Below are 21,279 nucleotides of genomic sequence, written 5' to 3' on the forward strand. Positions count from 1 at the left end.
GACCTCGACGTCTGAACAACTATTATTTGCAAAAATCCCTAAGCCGCGCGGTCACAATTTCATTAAAAATCTGACGTTCTGCAATTCACTCAAAAATGCTGCCAAAGTGTTGCAAACGATCCCCTGAAAGTTTTTTCGGAGGAAACATATGGGTTTTTATCATTAGAAAGAGAATTAGACTTCGACGTCTGAACAACTTTTTTTTGCAAAAATCCCTAAGCCGCGCGGTCACAATTTCAGCAGAAATCTGACGTTCTGCAATTCACTCAAAAATGCTGCCAAAGTGTTGCAAACGATCCCCTGAAAGTTTTTTCGGAGGAAACAGATGGGTTTTTATCATCAGAAAGAGAATAAACCCTCGACGTGTGAACAACCTTTTTTTGCAAAAATCCCTAAGCCTCGCGGTCACAATTTAAGCAAAAATCTGACATTCCGCAATTCACTCAAAAATGCTGCCAAAGTGTTGCAAACGATCCCCTGAAAGTTTTTTCGGAGGAAACAGATGGGTTTTTATCATCAGAAAGAGAATTAGACCTCGACGTCTGAACAACTATTATTTGCAAAAATCCCTAAGCCGCGCGGTCACAATTTCATTAAAAATCTGACGTTCTGCAATTCACTCAAAAATGCTGCCAAAGTGTTGCAAACGATCCCCTGAAAGTTTTTTCGGAGGAAACAGATGGGTTTTTATCATCAGAAAGAGAATTAGACCTCGACGTCTGAACAACTATTATTTGCAAAAATCCCTAAGCCGCGCGGTCACAATTTCATTAAAAATCTGACGTTCTGCAATTCACTCAAAAATGCTGCCAAAGTGTTGCAAACGATCCCCTGAAAGTTTTTTCGGAGGAAACAGCTGGGTTTTTATCATCAGAAAGAGAATAAAACCTCGACGTGTGAACAACTTTTTTTTGCAAAAAGCCCTAAGCCGCGCGGTCACAATTTAAGCAAAAATCTGACATTCCGCAATTCACTCAAAAATCCTGCCAAAGTGTTGCAAACGTTCCCCTGAAAGTTTTTTCGGAGGAAACAGATGGGTTTTTATCATCAGAAAGAGAATTAGACTTCGACGTCTGAGCAACCTTTTTTTGCAAAAATCCCGAAGCCGCGCGGTCACAATTTCAGCAAAAATCTGACGTTCTGCAATTCACTCAAAAATGCTGCCAAAGTGTTGCAAATGATCCCCTGAAAGTTTTTTCGGAGGAAACAGATGGGTTTTTATCATCAGAAAGAGAATTAGACCTCGACGTCTGAACAACTTTTTTTTGCAAAAATCCCTAAGCCGCGCGGTCACAATTTCAGCAAAAATCTGACGTTCTGCAATTCACTCAAAAAGGCTGCCAAAGTGTTGCAAACGATCCCCTGAAAGTTTTTTCGGAGGAAACAGATGGGTTTTTATCATTAGAAAGAGAATTAGACTTCGACGACTGAACAACTTTTTTTTGCAAAAATCCCTAAGCCGCGCGGTCACAATTTCAGCAGAAATCTGACATTCCGCAATTCACTCAAAAATGCTGCCAAAGTGTTGCAAACGATCCCCTGAAAGTTTTTTCGGAGGAAACAGATGGGTTTTTATCATCAGAAAGAGAATTAGACCTCGACGTCAGAGCAACCTTTTTTTGCAAAAATCCCGAAGCCGCGCGGTCACAATTTCAGCAAAAATCTGAGGTTCTGCAATTCACTCAAAAATACTGCCAAAGTGTTGCAAATGATCCCCTGAAAGTTTTTTCGGAGGAAACAGATGGGTTTTTATCATCGGAAAGAGAATTAGACCTCGACGTCTGAACAACTTTTTTTTGCAAAGATCCCTAAGCCGCGCGGTCACAATTTCATTAAAAATCTGACGTTCTGCAATTCACTCAAAAATGCTGCCAAAGTGTTGCAAACGATCCCCTGAAAGTTTTTTCGGAGGAAACAGATGGGTTTTTATCATCAGAAAGAGAATTAGACCACGACGTCTGAACAACTTTTTTTTGCAAAAATCCCTAAGCCTCGCGGTCACAATTTAAGCAAAAATCTGACATTCCGCAATTCACTCAAAAATGCTGCCAAAGTGTTGCAAACGTTCCCCTGAAAGTTTTTTCGGAGGAAACAGATGGGTTTTTATCATCAGAAAGAGAATTAGACCTCGACGTCTGAAGAACTTTTTTTTGTAAAAATCCCTAAGCCGCGCGGTCACAATTTCAGCAAAAATCTGACGTTCTGCAATTCACTCAAAAATGCTGCCAAAGAGTTGCAAACGATCCCCTGAAAGTTTTTTCGGAGGAAACAGATGGGTTTTTATCATCAGAAAGAGAATTAGACCTCGACGTCTGAGCAACTTTTTTTTGCAAAAATCCCTAAGCCGCGCGGTCACAATTTCAGCAAAAATCTGACGTTCTGCAATTCACTCAAAAATGCTGCCAGACTGTTGCAAACGATCCCCTGAAAGTTTTTTCGGAGGAAACAGATGGGTTTATATCATCAGAAAGAGAATTAGATCTCAACGTCTGAAGAACTTTTTTTTGCAAAAATCCCTAAGCCGCGCGGTCACAATTTCAGCAAAAATCTGACCTTCTGCAATTCACTAAAAAATGCTGCCAAAGTGTTGCAAACGATCCCCTGAAAGTTTTTTCGGAGGAAACAGATGGGTTTTTATCATCAGAAAGAGAATTAGACCTCGACGTCTCAACAACGTTTTTTTGCAAAAATCCCTAAGCCGCGCCGTCACAATTTAAGCTAAAATCTGACGTTCTGCAATTCACTCAAAAATGCTGCCAAAGTGTTGCAAACGATCCCCTGAAAGTTTTTTCGGAGGAAACAGATGGGTTTTTATCATCAGAAAGAGAATTAGACCTCGACGTCTGAACAACTATTATTTGCAAAAATCCCTAAGCCGCGCGGTCACAATTTCATTAAAAATCTGACGTTCTGCAATTCACTCAAAAATGCTGCCAAAGTGTTGCAAACGATCCCCTGAAAGTTTTTTCGGAGGAAACAGATGGGTTTTTATCATTAGAAAGAGAATTAGACTTCGACGTCTGAACAACTTTTTTTTGCAAAAATCCCTAAGCCGCGCGGTCACAATTTCAGCAGAAATCTGACGTTCTGCAATTCACTCAAAAATGCTGCCAAAGTGTTGCAAACGATCCCCTGAAAGTTTTTTCGGAGGAAACAGATGGGTTTTTATCATCAGAAAGAGAATAAACCCTCGACGTGTGAACAACCTTTTTTTGCAAAAATCCCGAAGCCGCGCGGTCACAATTTCAGCAAAAATCTGACGTTCTGCAATTCACTCAAAAATGCTGCCAAAGTGTTGCAAATGATCCCCTGAAAGTTTTTTCGGAGGAAACAGATGGGTTTTTATCATCAGAAAGAGAATTAGACCTCGACGTCTGAACAACTTTTTTTTGCAAAAATCCCTAAGCCGCGCGGTCACAATTTCAGCAAAAATCTGACGTTCTGCAATTCACTCAAAAAGGCTGCCAAAGTGTTGCAAACGATCCCCTGAAAGTTTTTTCGGAGGAAACAGATGGGTTTTTATCATTAGAAAGAGAATTAGACTTCGACGACTGAACAACTTTTTTTTGCAAAAATCCCTAAGCCGCGCGGTCACAATTTCAGCAGAAATCTGACATTCCGCAATTCACTCAAAAATGCTGCCAAAGTGTTGCAAACGATCCCCTGAAAGTTTTTTCGGAGGAAACAGATGGGTTTTTATCATCAGAAAGAGAATTAGACCTCGACGTCTGAGCAACCTTTTTTTGCAAAAATCCCGAAGCCGCGCGGTCACAATTTCAGCAAAAATCTGAGGTTCTGCAATTCACTCAAAAATACTGCCAAAGTGTTGCAAATGATCCCCTGAAAGTTTTTTCGGAGGAAACAGATGGGTTTTTATCATCAGAAAGAGAATTAGACCACGACGTCTGAACAACTTTTTTTTGCAAAAATCCCTAAGCCTCGCGGTCACAATTTAAGCAAAAATCTGACATTCCGCAATTCACTCAAAAATGCTGCCAAAGTGTTGCAAACGTTCCCCTGAAAGTTTTTTCGGAGGAAACAGATGGGTTTTTATCATCAGAAAGAGAATTAGACCTCGACGTCTGAAGAACATTTTTTTGTAAAAATCCCTAAGCCGCGCGGTCACAATTTCAGCAAAAATCTGACGTTCTGCAATTCACTCAAAAATGCTGCCAAAGAGTTGCAAACGATCCCCTGAAAGTTTTTTCGGAGGAAACAGATGGGTTTTTATCATCAGAAAGAGAATTAGACCTCGACGTCTGAGCAACTTTTTTTTGCAAAAATCCCTAAGCCGCGCGGTCACAATTTCAGCAAAAATCTGACGTTCTGCAATTCACTCAAAAATGCTGCCAGACTGTTGCAAACGATCCCCTGAAAGTTTTTTCGGAGGAAACAGATGGGTTTATATCATCAGAAAGAGAATTAGATCTCAACGTCTGAAGAACTTTTTTTTGCAAAAATCCCTAAGCCGCGCGGTCACAATTTCAGCAAAAATCTGACCTTCTGCAATTCACTCAAAAATGCTGCCAAAGTGTTGCAAACGATCCCCTGAAAGTTTTTTCGGAGGAAACAGATGGGTTTTTATCATCAGAAAGAGAATTAGACCTCGACGTCTCAACAACGTTTTTTTGCAAAAATCCCTAAGCCGCGCGGTCACAATTTAAGCTAAAATCTGACGTTCTGCAATTCACTCAAAAATGCTGCCAAAGTGTTGCAAACGATCCCCTAAAAGTTTTTTCGGAGGAAACAGATGGGTTTTTATCATCAGAAAGAGAATTAGACCTCGACGTCTGAACAACTATTATTTGCAAAAATCCCTAAGCCGCGCGGTCACAATTTCATTAAAAATCTGACGTTCTGCAATTCACTCAAAAATGCTGCCAAAGTGTTGCAAACGATCCCCTGAAAGTTTTTTCGGAGGAAACAGATGGGTTTTTATCATTAGAAAGAGAATTAGACTTCGACGTCTGAACAACTTTTTTTTGCAAAAATCCCTAAGCCGCGCGGTCACAATTTCAGCAGAAATCTGACGTTCTGCAATTCACTCAAAAATGCTGCCAAAGTGTTGCAAACGATCCCCTGAAAGTTTTTTCGGAGGAAACAGATGGGTTTTTATCATCAGAAAGAGAATAAACCCTCGACGTCTGAACAACTATTATTTGCAAAAATCCCTAAGCCGCGCGGTCACAATTTCATTAAAAATCTGACGTTCTGCAATTCACTCAAAAATGCTGCCAAAGTGTTGCAAACGATCCCCTGAAAGTTTTTTCGGAGGAAACAGATGGGTTTTTATCATCAGAAAGAGAATTAGACCTCGACGTCTGAACAACTATTATTTGCAAAAATCCCTAAGCCGCGCGGTCACAATTTCATTAAAAATCTGACGTTCTGCAATTCACTCAAAAATGCTGCCAAAGTGTTGCAAACGATCCCCTGAAAGTTTTTTCGGAGGAAACATATGGGTTTTTATCATTAGAAAGAGAATTAGACTTCGACGTCTGAACAACTTTTTTTTGCAAAAATCCCTAAGCCGCGCGGTCACAATTTCAGCAAAAATCTGACGTTCTGCAATTCACTCAAAAATGCTGCCAAAGTGTTGCAAACGATCCCCTGAAAGTTTTTTCGGAGGAAACAGATGGGTTTTTATCATTAGAAAGAGAATTAGACTTCGACGTCTGAACAACTTTTTTTTGCAAAAATCCCTAAGCCGCGCGGTCACAATTTCAGCAGAAATCTGACGTTCTGCAATTCACTCAAAAATGCTGCCAAAGTGTTGCAAACGATCCCCTGAAAGTTTTTTCGGAGGAAACAGATGGGTTTTTATCATCAGAAAGAGAATAAACCCTCGACGTCTGAACAACTATTATTTGCAAAAATCCCTAAGCCGCGCGGTCACAATTTCATTAAAAATCTGACGTTCTGCAATTCACTCAAAAATGCTGCCAAAGTGTTGCAAACGATCCCCTGAAAGTTTTTTCGGAGGAAACAGATGGGTTTTTATCATCAGAAAGAGAATTAGACCTCGACGTCTGAACAACTATTATTTGCAAAAATCCCTAAGCCGCGCGGTCACAATTTCATTAAAAATCTGACGTTCTGCAATTCACTCAAAAATGCTGCCAAAGTGTTGCAAACGATCCCCTGAAAGTTTTTTCGGAGGAAACATATGGGTTTTTATCATTAGAAAGAGAATTAGACTTCGACGTCTGAACAACTTTTTTTTGCAAAAATCCCTAAGCCGCGCGGTCACAATTTCAGCAGAAATCTGACGTTCTGCAATTCACTCAAAAATGCTGCCAAAGTGTTGCAAACGATCCCCTGAAAGTTTTTTCGGAGGAAACAGATGGGTTTTTATCATCAGAAAGAGAATAAACCCTCGACGTGTGAACAACCTTTTTTTGCAAAAATCCCTAAGCCTCGCGGTCACAATTTAAGCAAAAATCTGACATTCCGCAATTCACTCAAAAATGCTGCCAAAGTGTTGCAAACGATCCCCTGAAAGTTTTTTCGGAGGAAACAGATGGGTTTTTATCATCAGAAAGAGAATTAGACCTCGACGTCTGAACAACTATTATTTGCAAAAATCCCTAAGCCGCGCGGTCACAATTTCATTAAAAATCTGACGTTCTGCAATTCACTCAAAAATGCTGCCAAAGTGTTGCAAACGATCCCCTGAAAGTTTTTTCGGAGGAAACAGATGGGTTTTTATCATCAGAAAGAGAATTAGACCTCGACGTCTGAACAACTATTATTTGCAAAAATCCCTAAGCCGCGCGGTCACAATTTCATTAAAAATCTGACGTTCTGCAATTCACTCAAAAATGCTGCCAAAGTGTTGCAAACGATCCCCTGAAAGTTTTTTCGGAGGAAACAGCTGGGTTTTTATCATCAGAAAGAGAATAAAACCTCGACGTGTGAACAACTTTTTTTTGCAAAAAGCCCTAAGCCGCGCGGTCACAATTTAAGCAAAAATCTGACATTCCGCAATTCACTCAAAAATCCTGCCAAAGTGTTGCAAACGTTCCCCTGAAAGTTTTTTCGGAGGAAACAGATGGGTTTTTATCATCAGAAAGAGAATTAGACTTCGACGTCTGAGCAACCTTTTTTTGCAAAAATCCCGAAGCCGCGCGGTCACAATTTCAGCAAAAATCTGACGTTCTGCAATTCACTCAAAAATGCTGCCAAAGTGTTGCAAATGATCCCCTGAAAGTTTTTTCGGAGGAAACAGATGGGTTTTTATCATCAGAAAGAGAATTAGACCTCGACGTCTGAACAACTTTTTTTTGCAAAAATCCCTAAGCCGCGCGGTCACAATTTCAGCAAAAATCTGACGTTCTGCAATTCACTCAAAAAGGCTGCCAAAGTGTTGCAAACGATCCCCTGAAAGTTTTTTCGGAGGAAACAGATGGGTTTTTATCATTAGAAAGAGAATTAGACTTCGACGACTGAACAACTTTTTTTTGCAAAAATCCCTAAGCCGCGCGGTCACAATTTCAGCAGAAATCTGACATTCCGCAATTCACTCAAAAATGCTGCCAAAGTGTTGCAAACGATCCCCTGAAAGTTTTTTCGGAGGAAACAGATGGGTTTTTATCATCAGAAAGAGAATTAGACCTCGACGTCAGAGCAACCTTTTTTTGCAAAAATCCCGAAGCCGCGCGGTCACAATTTCAGCAAAAATCTGAGGTTCTGCAATTCACTCAAAAATACTGCCAAAGTGTTGCAAATGATCCCCTGAAAGTTTTTTCGGAGGAAACAGATGGGTTTTTATCATCGGAAAGAGAATTAGACCTCGACGTCTGAACAACTTTTTTTTGCAAAGATCCCTAAGCCGCGCGGTCACAATTTCATTAAAAATCTGACGTTCTGCAATTCACTCAAAAATGCTGCCAAAGTGTTGCAAACGATCCCCTGAAAGTTTTTTCGGAGGAAACAGATGGGTTTTTATCATCAGAAAGAGAATTAGACCACGACGTCTGAACAACTTTTTTTTGCAAAAATCCCTAAGCCTCGCGGTCACAATTTAAGCAAAAATCTGACATTCCGCAATTCACTCAAAAATGCTGCCAAAGTGTTGCAAACGTTCCCCTGAAAGTTTTTTCGGAGGAAACAGATGGGTTTTTATCATCAGAAAGAGAATTAGACCTCGACGTCTGAAGAACTTTTTTTTGTAAAAATCCCTAAGCCGCGCGGTCACAATTTCAGCAAAAATCTGACGTTCTGCAATTCACTCAAAAATGCTGCCAAAGAGTTGCAAACGATCCCCTGAAAGTTTTTTCGGAGGAAACAGATGGGTTTTTATCATCAGAAAGAGAATTAGACCTCGACGTCTGAGCAACTTTTTTTTGCAAAAATCCCTAAGCCGCGCGGTCACAATTTCAGCAAAAATCTGACGTTCTGCAATTCACTCAAAAATGCTGCCAGACTGTTGCAAACGATCCCCTGAAAGTTTTTTCGGAGGAAACAGATGGGTTTATATCATCAGAAAGAGAATTAGATCTCAACGTCTGAAGAACTTTTTTTTGCAAAAATCCCTAAGCCGCGCGGTCACAATTTCAGCAAAAATCTGACCTTCTGCAATTCACTAAAAAATGCTGCCAAAGTGTTGCAAACGATCCCCTGAAAGTTTTTTCGGAGGAAACAGATGGGTTTTTATCATCAGAAAGAGAATTAGACCTCGACGTCTCAACAACGTTTTTTTGCAAAAATCCCTAAGCCGCGCCGTCACAATTTAAGCTAAAATCTGACGTTCTGCAATTCACTCAAAAATGCTGCCAAAGTGTTGCAAACGATCCCCTGAAAGTTTTTTCGGAGGAAACAGATGGGTTTTTATCATCAGAAAGAGAATTAGACCTCGACGTCTGAACAACTATTATTTGCAAAAATCCCTAAGCCGCGCGGTCACAATTTCATTAAAAATCTGACGTTCTGCAATTCACTCAAAAATGCTGCCAAAGTGTTGCAAACGATCCCCTGAAAGTTTTTTCGGAGGAAACAGATGGGTTTTTATCATTAGAAAGAGAATTAGACTTCGACGTCTGAACAACTTTTTTTTGCAAAAATCCCTAAACCGCGCGGTCACAATTTCAGCAGAAATCTGACGTTCTGCAATTCACTCAAAAATGCTGCCAAAGTGTTGCAAACGATCCCCTGAAAGTTTTTTCGGAGGAAACAGATGGGTTTTTATCATCAGAAAGAGAATAAACCCTCGACGTGTGAACAACTTTTTTTTGCAAGAATCCCTAAGCCGCGCGGTCACAATTTAAGCAAAAATCTGACATTCCGCAATTCACTCAAAAATGCTGCCAAAGTGTTGCAAACGTTCCCCTGAAAGTTTTTTCGGAGGAAACAGATGGGTTTTTATCATCAGAAAGAGAATTAGACCTCGACGTCTGAGCAACCTTTTTTTGCAAAAATCCCGAAGCCGCGCGGTCACAATTTCAGCAAAAATCTGACGTTCTGCAATTCACTCAAAAATGCTGCCAAAGTGTTGCAAATGATCCCCTGAAAGTTTTTTCGGAGGAAACAGATGGGTTTTTATCATCGGAAAGAGAATTAGACCTCGACGTCTGAACAACTTTTTTTTGCAAAAATCCCTAAGCCGCGCGGTCACAATTTCAGCAAAAATCTGACGTTCTGCAATTCACTCAAAAATGCTGCCAAAGTGTTGCAAACGATCCCCTGAAAGTTTTTTCGGAGGAAACAGATGGGTTTTTATCATCAGAAAGAGAATTAGACCTCGACGTCTGAACAACTATTATTTGCAAAAATCCCTAAGCCGCGCGGTCACAATTTCATTAAAAATCTGACGTTCTGCAATTCACTCAAAAATGCTGCCAAAGTGTTGCAAACGATCCCCTGAAAGTTTTTTCGGAGGAAACAGATGGGTTTTTATCATCAGAAAGAGAATTAGACCTCGACGTCTGAACAACTATTATTTGCAAAAATCCCTAAGCCGCGCGGTCACAATTTCATTAAAAATCTGACGTTCTGCAATTCACTCAAAAATGCTGCCAAAGTGTTGCAAACGATCCCCTGAAAGTTTTTTCGGAGGAAACAGATGGGTTTTTATCATTAGAAAGAGAATTAGACTTCGACGTCTGAACAACTTTTTTTTGCAAAAATCCCTAAGCCGCGCGGTCACAATTTCAGCAGAAATCTGACGTTCTGCAATTCACTCAAAAATGCTGCCAAAGTGTTGCAAACGATCCCCTGAAAGTTTTTTCGGAGGAAACAGATGGGTTTTTATCATCAGAAAGAGAATAAACCCTCGACGTGTGAACAACCTTTTTTTGCAAAAATCCCTAAGCCTCGCGGTCACAATTTAAGCAAAAATCTGACATTCCGCAATTCACTCAAAAATGCTGCCAAAGTGTTGCAAACGATCCCCTGAAAGTTTTTTCGGAGGAAACAGATGGGTTTTTATCATCAGAAAGAGAATTAGACCTCGACGTCTGAACAACTATTATTTGCAAAAATCCCTAAGCCGCGCGGTCACAATTTCATTAAAAATCTGACGTTCTGCAATTCACTCAAAAATGCTGCCAAAGTGTTGCAAACGATCCCCTGAAAGTTTTTTCGGAGGAAACAGATGGGTTTTTATCATCAGAAAGAGAATAAACCCTCGACGTGTGAACAACTTTTTTTTGCAAGAATCCCTAAGCCGCGCGGTCACAATTTAAGCAAAAATCTGACATTCCGCAATTCACTCAAAAATGCTGCCAAAGTGTTGCAAACGTTCCCCTGAAAGTTTTTTCGGAGGAAACAGATGGGTTTTTATCATCAGAAAGAGAATTAGACCTCGACGTCTGAGCAACCTTTTTTTGCAAAAATCCCGAAGCCGCGCGGTCACAATTTCAGCAAAAATCTGACGTTCTGCAATTCACTCAAAAATGCTGCCAAAGTGTTGCAAATGATCCCCTGAAAGTTTTTTCGGAGGAAACAGATGGGTTTTTATCATCGGAAAGAGAATTAGACCTCGACGTCTGAACAACTTTTTTTTGCAAAAATCCCTAAGCCGCGCGGTCACAATTTCAGCAAAAATCTGACGTTCTGCAATTCACTCAAAAATGCTGCCAAAGTGTTGCAAACGATCCCCTGAAAGTTTTTTCGGAGGAAACAGATGGGTTTTTATCATCAGAAAGAGAATTAGACCTCGACGTCTGAACAACTATTATTTGCAAAAATCCCTAAGCCGCGCGGTCACAATTTCATTAAAAATCTGACGTTCTGCAATTCACTCAAAAATGCTGCCAAAGTGTTGCAAACGATCCCCTGAAAGTTTTTTCGGAGGAAACAGATGGGTTTTTATCATCAGAAAGAGAATTAGACCTCGACGTCTGAACAACTATTATTTGCAAAAATCCCTAAGCCGCGCGGTCACAATTTCATTAAAAATCTGACGTTCTGCAATTCACTCAAAAATGCTGCCAAAGTGTTGCAAACGATCCCCTGAAAGTTTTTTCGGAGGAAACAGATGGGTTTTTATCATTAGAAAGAGAATTAGACTTCGACGTCTGAACAACTTTTTTTTGCAAAAATCCCTAAGCCGCGCGGTCACAATTTCAGCAGAAATCTGACGTTCTGCAATTCACTCAAAAATGCTGCCAAAGTGTTGCAAACGATCCCCTGAAAGTTTTTTCGGAGGAAACAGATGGGTTTATATCATCAGAAAGAGAATTAGATCTCAACGTCTGAAGAACTTTTTTTTGAAAAAAATCCCTAAGCCGCGCGGTCACAATTTCAGCAAAAATCTGACCTTCTGCAATTCACTAAAAAATGCTGCCAAAGTGTTGCAAACGATCCCCTGAAAGTTTTTTCGGAGGAAACAGATGGGTTTTTATCATCAGAAAGAGAATTAGACCTCGACGTCTCAACAACGTTTTTTTGCAAAAATCCCTAAGCCGCGCCGTCACAATTTAAGCTAAAATCTGACGTTCTGCAATTCACTCAAAAATGCTGCCAAAGTGTTGCAAACGATCCCCTGAAAGTTTTTTCGGAGGAAACAGATGGGTTTTTATCATCAGAAAGAGAATTAGACCTCGACGTCTGAACAACTATTATTTGCAAAAATCCCTAAGCCGCGCGGTCACAATTTCATTAAAAATCTGACGTTCTGCAATTCACTCAAAAATGCTGCCAAAGTGTTGCAAACGATCCCCTGAAAGTTTTTTCGGAGGAAACAGATGGGTTTTTATCATTAGAAAGAGAATTAGACTTCGACGTCTGAACAACTTTTTTTTGCAAAAATCCCTAAACCGCGCGGTCACAATTTCAGCAGAAATCTGACGTTCTGCAATTCACTCAAAAATGCTGCCAAAGTGTTGCAAACGATCCCCTGAAAGTTTTTTCGGAGGAAACAGATGGGTTTTTATCATCAGAAAGAGAATAAACCCTCGACGTGTGAACAACTTTTTTTTGCAAGAATCCCTAAGCCGCGCGGTCACAATTTAAGCAAAAATCTGACATTCCGCAATTCACTCAAAAATGCTGCCAAAGTGTTGCAAACGTTCCCCTGAAAGTTTTTTCGGAGGAAACAGATGGGTTTTTATCATCAGAAAGAGAATTAGACCTCGACGTCTGAGCAACCTTTTTTTGCAAAAATCCCGAAGCCGCGCGGTCACAATTTCAGCAAAAATCTGACGTTCTGCAATTCACTCAAAAATGCTGCCAAAGTGTTGCAAATGATCCCCTGAAAGTTTTTTCGGAGGAAACAGATGGGTTTTTATCATCGGAAAGAGAATTAGACCTCGACGTCTGAACAACTTTTTTTTGCAAAAATCCCTAAGCCGCGCGGTCACAATTTCAGCAAAAATCTGACGTTCTGCAATTCACTCAAAAATGCTGCCAAAGTGTTGCAAACGATCCCCTGAAAGTTTTTTCGGAGGAAACAGATGGGTTTTTATCATCAGAAAGAGAATTAGACCTCGACGTCTGAACAACTATTATTTGCAAAAATCCCTAAGCCGCGCGGTCACAATTTCATTAAAAATCTGACGTTCTGCAATTCACTCAAAAATGCTGCCAAAGTGTTGCAAACGATCCCCTGAAAGTTTTTTCGGAGGAAACAGATGGGTTTTTATCATCAGAAAGAGAATTAGACCTCGACGTCTGAACAACTATTATTTGCAAAAATCCCTAAGCCGCGCGGTCACAATTTCATTAAAAATCTGACGTTCTGCAATTCACTCAAAAATGCTGCCAAAGTGTTGCAAACGATCCCCTGAAAGTTTTTTCGGAGGAAACAGATGGGTTTTTATCATTAGAAAGAGAATTAGACTTCGACGTCTGAACAACTTTTTTTTGCAAAAATCCCTAAGCCGCGCGGTCACAATTTCAGCAGAAATCTGACGTTCTGCAATTCACTCAAAAATGCTGCCAAAGTGTTGCAAACGATCCCCTGAAAGTTTTTTCGGAGGAAACAGATGGGTTTTTATCATCAGAAAGAGAATAAACCCTCGACGTGTGAACAACCTTTTTTTGCAAAAATCCCTAAGCCTCGCGGTCACAATTTAAGCAAAAATCTGACATTCCGCAATTCACTCAAAAATGCTGCCAAAGTGTTGCAAACGATCCCCTGAAAGTTTTTTCGGAGGAAACAGATGGGTTTTTATCATCAGAAAGAGAATTAGACCTCGACGTCTGAACAACTATTATTTGCAAAAATCCCTAAGCCGCGCGGTCACAATTTCATTAAAAATCTGACGTTCTGCAATTCACTCAAAAATGCTGCCAAAGTGTTGCAAACGATCCCCTGAAAGTTTTTTCGGAGGAAACAGATGGGTTTTTATCATCAGAAAGAGAATAAACCCTCGACGTGTGAACAACTTTTTTTTGCAAGAATCCCTAAGCCGCGCGGTCACAATTTAAGCAAAAATCTGACATTCCGCAATTCACTCAAAAATGCTGCCAAAGTGTTGCAAACGTTCCCCTGAAAGTTTTTTCGGAGGAAACAGATGGGTTTTTATCATCAGAAAGAGAATTAGACCTCGACGTCTGAGCAACCTTTTTTTGCAAAAATCCCGAAGCCGCGCGGTCACAATTTCAGCAAAAATCTGACGTTCTGCAATTCACTCAAAAATGCTGCCAAAGTGTTGCAAATGATCCCCTGAAAGTTTTTTCGGAGGAAACAGATGGGTTTTTATCATCGGAAAGAGAATTAGACCTCGACGTCTGAACAACTTTTTTTTGCAAAAATCCCTAAGCCGCGCGGTCACAATTTCAGCAAAAATCTGACGTTCTGCAATTCACTCAAAAATGCTGCCAAAGTGTTGCAAACGATCCCCTGAAAGTTTTTTCGGAGGAAACAGATGGGTTTTTATCATCAGAAAGAGAATTAGACCTCGACGTCTGAACAACTATTATTTGCAAAAATCCCTAAGCCGCGCGGTCACAATTTCATTAAAAATCTGACGTTCTGCAATTCACTCAAAAATGCTGCCAAAGTGTTGCAAACGATCCCCTGAAAGTTTTTTCGGAGGAAACAGATGGGTTTTTATCATCAGAAAGAGAATTAGACCTCGACGTCTGAACAACTATTATTTGCAAAAATCCCTAAGCCGCGCGGTCACAATTTCATTAAAAATCTGACGTTCTGCAATTCACTCAAAAATGCTGCCAAAGTGTTGCAAACGATCCCCTGAAAGTTTTTTCGGAGGAAACAGATGGGTTTTTATCATTAGAAAGAGAATTAGACTTCGACGTCTGAACAACTTTTTTTTGCAAAAATCCCTAAGCCGCGCGGTCACAATTTCAGCAGAAATCTGACGTTCTGCAATTCACTCAAAAATGCTGCCAAAGTGTTGCAAACGATCCCCTGAAAGTTTTTTCGGAGGAAACAGATGGGTTTTTATCATCAGAAAGAGAATAAACCCTCGACGTGTGAACAACCTTTTTTTGCAAAAATCCCTAAGCCTCGCGGTCACAATTTAAGCAAAAATCTGACATTCCGCAATTCACTCAAAAATGCTGCCAAAGTGTTGCAAACGATCCCCTGAAAGTTTTTTCGGAGGAAACAGATGGGTTTTTATCATCAGAAAGAGAATTAGACCTCGACGTCTGAACAACTATTATTTGCAAAAATCCCTAAGCCGCGCGGTCACAATTTCATTAAAAATCTGACGTTCTGCAATTCACTCAAAAATGCTGCCAAAGTGTTGCAAACGATCCCCTGAAAGTTTTTTCGGAGGAAACAGATGGGTTTTTATCATCAGAAAGAGAATTAGACTTCGACGTCTGAGCAACCTTTTTTTGCAAAAATCCCGAAGCCGCGCGGTCACAATTTCAGCAAAAATCTGACGTTCTGCAATTCACTCAAAAATGCTGCCAAAGTGTTGCAAATGATCCCCTGAAAGTTTTTTTGGAGGAAACAGATGGGTTTTTATCATCAGAAAGAGAATTAGACCTCGACGTCTGAACAACCTTTTTTTGCAAAAATCCCGAAGCCGCGCGGTCACAATTTCAGCAAAAATCTGACGTTCTGCAATTCACTCAAAAAGGCTGCCAAAGTGTTGCAAACGATCCCCTGAAAGTTTTTTCGGAGGAAACAGATGGGTTTTTATCATTAGAAAGAGAATTAGACTTCGACGACTGAACAACTTTTTTTTGCAAAAATCCCTAAGCCGCGCGGTCACAATTTCAGCAGAAATCTGACATTCCGCAATTCACTCAAAAATGCTGCCAAAGTGTTGCAAACGATCCCCTGAAAGTTTTTTCGGAGGAAACAGATGGGTTTTTATCATCAGAAAGAGAATTAGACCTCGACGTCTGAGCAACCTTTTTTTGCAAAAATCCCGAAGCCGCGCGGTCACAATTTCAGCAAAAATCTGAGGTTCTGCAATTCACTCAAAAATACTGCCAAAGTGTTGCAAATGATCCCCTGAAAGTTTTTTCGGAGGAAACAGATGGGTTTTTATCATCGGAAAGAGAATTAGACCTCGACGTCTGAACAACTTTTTTTTGCAAAGATCCCTAAGCCGCGCGGTCACAATTTCATTAAAAATCTGACGTTCTGCAATTCACTCAAAAATGCTGCCAAAGTGTTGCAAACGATCCCCTGAAAGTTTTTTCGGAGGAAACAGATGGGTTTTTATCATCAGAAAGAGAATTAGACCACGACGTCTGAACAACTTTTTTTTGCAAAAATCCCTAAGCCTCGCGGTCACAATTTAAGCAAAAATCTGACATTCCGCAATTCACTCAAAAATGCTGCCAAAGTGTTGCAAACGTTCCCCTGAAAGTTTTTTCGGAGGAAACAGATGGGTTTTTATCATCAGAAAGAGAATTAGACCTCGACGTCTGAAGAACTTTTTTTTGTAAAAATCCCTAAGCCGCGCGGTCACAATTTCAGCAAAAATCTGACGTTCTGCAATTCACTCAAAAATGCTGCCAAAGAGTTGCAAACGATCCCCTGAAAGTTTTTTCGGAGGAAACAGATGGGTTTTTATCATCAGAAAGAGAATTAGACCTCGACGTCTGAGCAACTTTTTTTTGCAAAAATCCCTAAGCCGCGCGGTCACAATTTCAGCAAAAATCTGACGTTCTGCAATTCACTCAAAAATGCTGCCAGACTGTTGCAAACGATCCCCTGAAAGTTTTTTCGGAGGAAACAGATGGGTTTATATCATCAGAAAGAGAATTAGATCTCAACGTCTGAAGAACTTTTTTTTGCAAAAATCCCTAAGCCGCGCGGTCACAATTTAAGCAAAAATCTGACCTTCTGCAATTCACTCAAAAATGCTGCCAAAGTGTTGCAAACGATCCCCTGAAAGTTTTTTCGGAGGAAACAGATGGGTTTTTATCATCAGAAAGAGAATTAGACCTCGACGTCTCAACAACGTTTTTTTGCAAAAATCCCTAAGGCGCGCGGTCACAATTTAAGCTAAAATCTGACGTTCTGCAATTCACTCAAAAATGCTGCCAAAGTGTTGCAAACGATCCCCTGAAAGTTTTTTCGGAGGAAACAGCTGGGTTTTTATTATCAGAAAGAGAATAAAACCTCGACGTGTGAACAACTTTTTTTTGCAAAAAGCCCTAAGCCGCGCGGTCACAATTTAAGCAAAAATCTGACATTCCGCAATTCACTCAAAAATGCTGCCAAAGTGTTGCAAACGTTCCCCTGAAAGTTTTTTCGGAGGAAACAGATGGGTTTTTATCATCAGAAAGAGAATTAGACTTCGACGTCTGAGCAACCTTTTTTTGCAAAAATCCCGAAGCCGCGCGGTCACAATTTCAGCAAAAATCTGACGTTCTGCAATTCACTCAAAAATGCTGCCAAAGTGTTGCAAACGATCCCCTGAAAGTTTTTTCGGAGGAAACAGATGGGTTTTTATCATCAGAAAGAGAATAAACCCTCGACGTGTGAACAACTTTTTTTTGCAAGAATCCCTAAGCCGCGCGGTCACAATTTAAGCAAAAATCTGACATTCCGCAATTCACTCAAAATTGCTGCCAAAGTGTTGCAAACGTTCCCCTGAAAGTTTTTTCGGAGGAAACAGATGGGTTTTTATCATCAGAAAGAGAATTAGACCTCGACGTCTGAGCAACCTTTTTTTGCAAAAATCCCGAAGCCGCGCGGTCACAATTTCAGCAAAAATCTGACGTTCTGCAATTCACTCAAAAATGCTGCCAAAGTGTTGCAAATGATCCCCTGAAAGTTTTTTCGGAGGAAACAGATGGGTTTTTATCATCGGAAAGAGAATTAGACCTCGACGTCTGAACAACTTTTTTTTGCAAAAATCCCTAAGCCGCGCGGTCACAATTTCAGCAAAAATCTGACGTTCTGCAATTCACTCAAAAATGCTGCCAAAGTGTTGCAAACGATCCCCTGAAAGTTTTTTCGGAGGAAACAGATGGGTTTTTATCATCAGAAAGAGAATTAGACCTCGACGTCTGAACAACTATTATTTGCAAAAATCCCTAAGCCGCGCGGTCACAATTTCATTAAAAATCTCACGTTCTGCAATTCACTCAAAAATGCTGCCAAAGTGTTGCAAACGATCCCCTGAAAGTTTTTTCGGAGGAAACAGATGGGTTTTTATCATCAGAAAGAGAATTAGACCTCGACGTCTGAACAACTATTATTTGCAAAAATCCCTAAGCCGCGCGGTCACAATTTCATTAAAAATCTGACGTTCTGCAATTCACTCAAAAATGCTGCCAAAGTGTTGCAAACGATCCCCTGAAAGTTTTTTCGGAGGAAACAGATGGGTTTTTATCATTAGAAAGAGAATTAGACTTCGACGTCTGAACAACTTTTTTTTGCAAAAATCCCTAAGCCGCGCGGTCACAATTTCAGCAGAAATCTGACGTTCTGCAATTCACTCAAAAATGCTGCCAAAGTGTTGCAAACGATCCCCTGAAAGTTTTTTCGGAGGAAACAGATGGGTTTTTATCATCAGAAAGAGAATAAACCCTCGACGTGTGAACAACCTTTTTTTGCAAAAATCCCTAAGCCTCGCGGTCACAATTTAAGCAAAAATCTGACATTCCGCAATTCACTCAAAAATGCTGCCAAAGTGTTGCAAACGATCCCCTGAAAGTTTTTTCGGAGGAAACAGATGGGTTTTTATCATCAGAAAGAGAATTAGACCTCGACGTCTGAACAACTATTATTTGCAAAAATCCCTAAGCCGCGCGGTCACAATTTCATTAAAAATCTGAGGTTCTGCAATTCACTCAAAAATGCTGCCAAAGTGTTGCAAACGATCCCCTGAAAGTTTTTTCGGAGGAAACAGATGGGTTTTTATCATCAGAAAGAGAATTAGACCTCGACGTCTGAACAACTATTATTTGCAAAAATCCCTAAGCCGCGCGGTCACAATTTCATTAAAAATCTGACGTTCTGCAATTCACTCAAAAATGCTGCCAAAGTGTTGCAAACGATCCCCTGAAAGTTTTTTCGGAGGAAACAGCTGGGTTTTTATCATCAGAAAGAGAATAAAACCTCGACGTGTGAACAACTTTTTTTTGCAAAAAGCCCTAAGCCGCGCGGTCACAATTTAAGCAAAAATCTGACATTCCGCAATTCACTCAAAAATGCTGCCAAAGTGTTGCAAACGTTCCCCTGAAAGTTTTTTCGGAGGAAACAGATGGGTTTTTATCATCAGAAAGAGAATTAGACTTCGACGTCTGAGCAACCTTTTTTTGCAAAAATCCCGAAGCCGCGCGGTCACAATTTCAGCAAAAATCTGACGTTCTGCAATTCACTCAAAAATGCTGCCAAAGTGTTGCAAATGATCCCCTGAAAGTTTTTTCGGAGGAAACAGATGGGTTTTTATCATCAGAAAGAGAATTAGACCTCGACGTCTGAACAACTTTTTTTTGCAAAAATCCCTAAGCCGCGCGGTCACAATTTCAGCAAAAATCTGACGTTCTGCAATTCACTCAAAAAGGCTGCCAAAGTGTTGCAAACGATCCCCTGAAAGTTTTTTCGGAGGAAACAGATGGGTTTTTATCATTAGAAAGAGAATTAGACTTCGACGACTGAACAACTTTTTTTTGCAAAAATCCCTAAGCCGCGCGGTCACAATTTCAGCAGAAATCTGACATTCCGCAATTCACTCAAAAATGCTGCCAAAGTGTTGCAAACGATCCCCTGAAAGTTTTTTCGGAGGAAACAGATGGGTTTTTATCATCAGAAAGAGAATTAGACTTCGACGTCTGAGCAACCTTTTTTTGCAAAAATCCCGAAGCCGCGCGGTCACAATTTCAGCAAAAATCTGAGGTTCTGCAATTCACTCAAAAATACTGCCAAAGTGTTGCAAATGATCCCCTGAAAGTTTTTTCGGAGGAAACAGATGGGTTTTTATCATCGGAAAGAGAATTAGACCTCGACGTCTGAACAACTTTTTTTTGCAAAGATCCCTAAGCCGCGCGGTCACAATTTCATTAAAAATCTGACGTTCTGCAATTCACTCAAAAATGCTGCCAAAGTGTTGCAAACGATCCCCTGAAAGTTTTTTCGGAGGAAACAGATGGGTTTTTATCATCAGAAAGAGAATTAGACCACGACGTCTGAACAACTTTTTTTTGCAAAAATCCCTAAGCCTCGCGGTCACAATTTAAGCAAAAATCTGACATTCCGCAATTCACTCAAAAATGCTGCCAAAGTGTTGCAAACGTTCCCCTGAAAGTTTTTTCAGAGGAAACAGATGGGTTTTTATCATCAGAAAGAGAATTAGACCTCGACGTCTGAAGAACTTTTTTTTGTAAAAATCCCTAAGCCGCACGGTCACAATTTCAGCAAAAATCTGACGTTCTGCAATTCACTCAAAAATGCTGCCAAAGAGTTGCAAACGATCCCCTGAAAGTTTTTTCGGAGGAAACAGATGGGTTTTTATCATCAGAAAGAGAATTAGACCTCGACGTCTGAGCAACTTTTTTTTGCAAAAATCCCTAAGCCGCGCGGTCACAATTTCAGCAAAAATCTGACGTTCTGCAATTCACTCAAAAATGCTGCCAGACTGTTGCAAACGATCCCCTGAAAGTTTTTTCGGAGGAAACAGATGGGTTTATATCATCAGAAAGAGAATTAGATCTCAACGTCTGAAGAACTTTTTTTTGCAAAAATCCCTAAGCCGCGCGGTCACAATTTCAGCAAAAATCTGACCTTCTGCAATTCACTCAAAAATGCTGCCAAAGTGTTGCAAACGATCCCCTGAAAGTTTTTTCGGAGGAAACAGATGGGTTTTTATCATCAGAAAGAGAATTAGACCTCGACGTCTCAACAACGTTTTTTTGCAAAAATCCCTAAGGCGCGCGGTCACAATTTAAGCTAAAATCTGACGTTCTGCAATTCACTCAAAAATGCTGCCAAAGTGTTGCAAACGATCCCCTGAAAGTTTTTTCGGAGGAAACAGCTGGGTTTTTATCATCAGAAAGAGAATAAAACCTCGACGTGTGAACAACTTTTTTTTGCAAAAAGCCCTAAGCCGCGCGGTCACAATTTAAGCAAAAATCTGACATTCCGCAATTCACTCAAAAATGCTGCCAAAGTGTTGCAAACGTTCCCCTGAAAGTTTTTTCGGAGGAAACAGATGGGTTTTTATCATCAGAAAGAGAATTAGACTTCGACGTCTGAGCAACCTTTTTTTGCAAAAATCCCGAAGCCGCGCGGTCACAATTTCAGCAAAAATCTGACGTTCTGCAATTCACTCAAAAATGCTGCCAAAGTGTTGCAAATGATCCCCTGAAAGTTTTTTCGGAGGAAACAGATGGGTTTTTATCATCAGAAAGAGAATTAGACCTCGACGTCTGAACAACTTTTTTTTGCAAAAATCC

This window comes from Podarcis gaigeae (assembly GCF_964106915.1).
Source record: "Podarcis gaigeae genome assembly, chromosome: 5".
Classification (NCBI taxonomy): Eukaryota; Metazoa; Chordata; class Lepidosauria; order Squamata; family Lacertidae; genus Podarcis; species Podarcis gaigeae.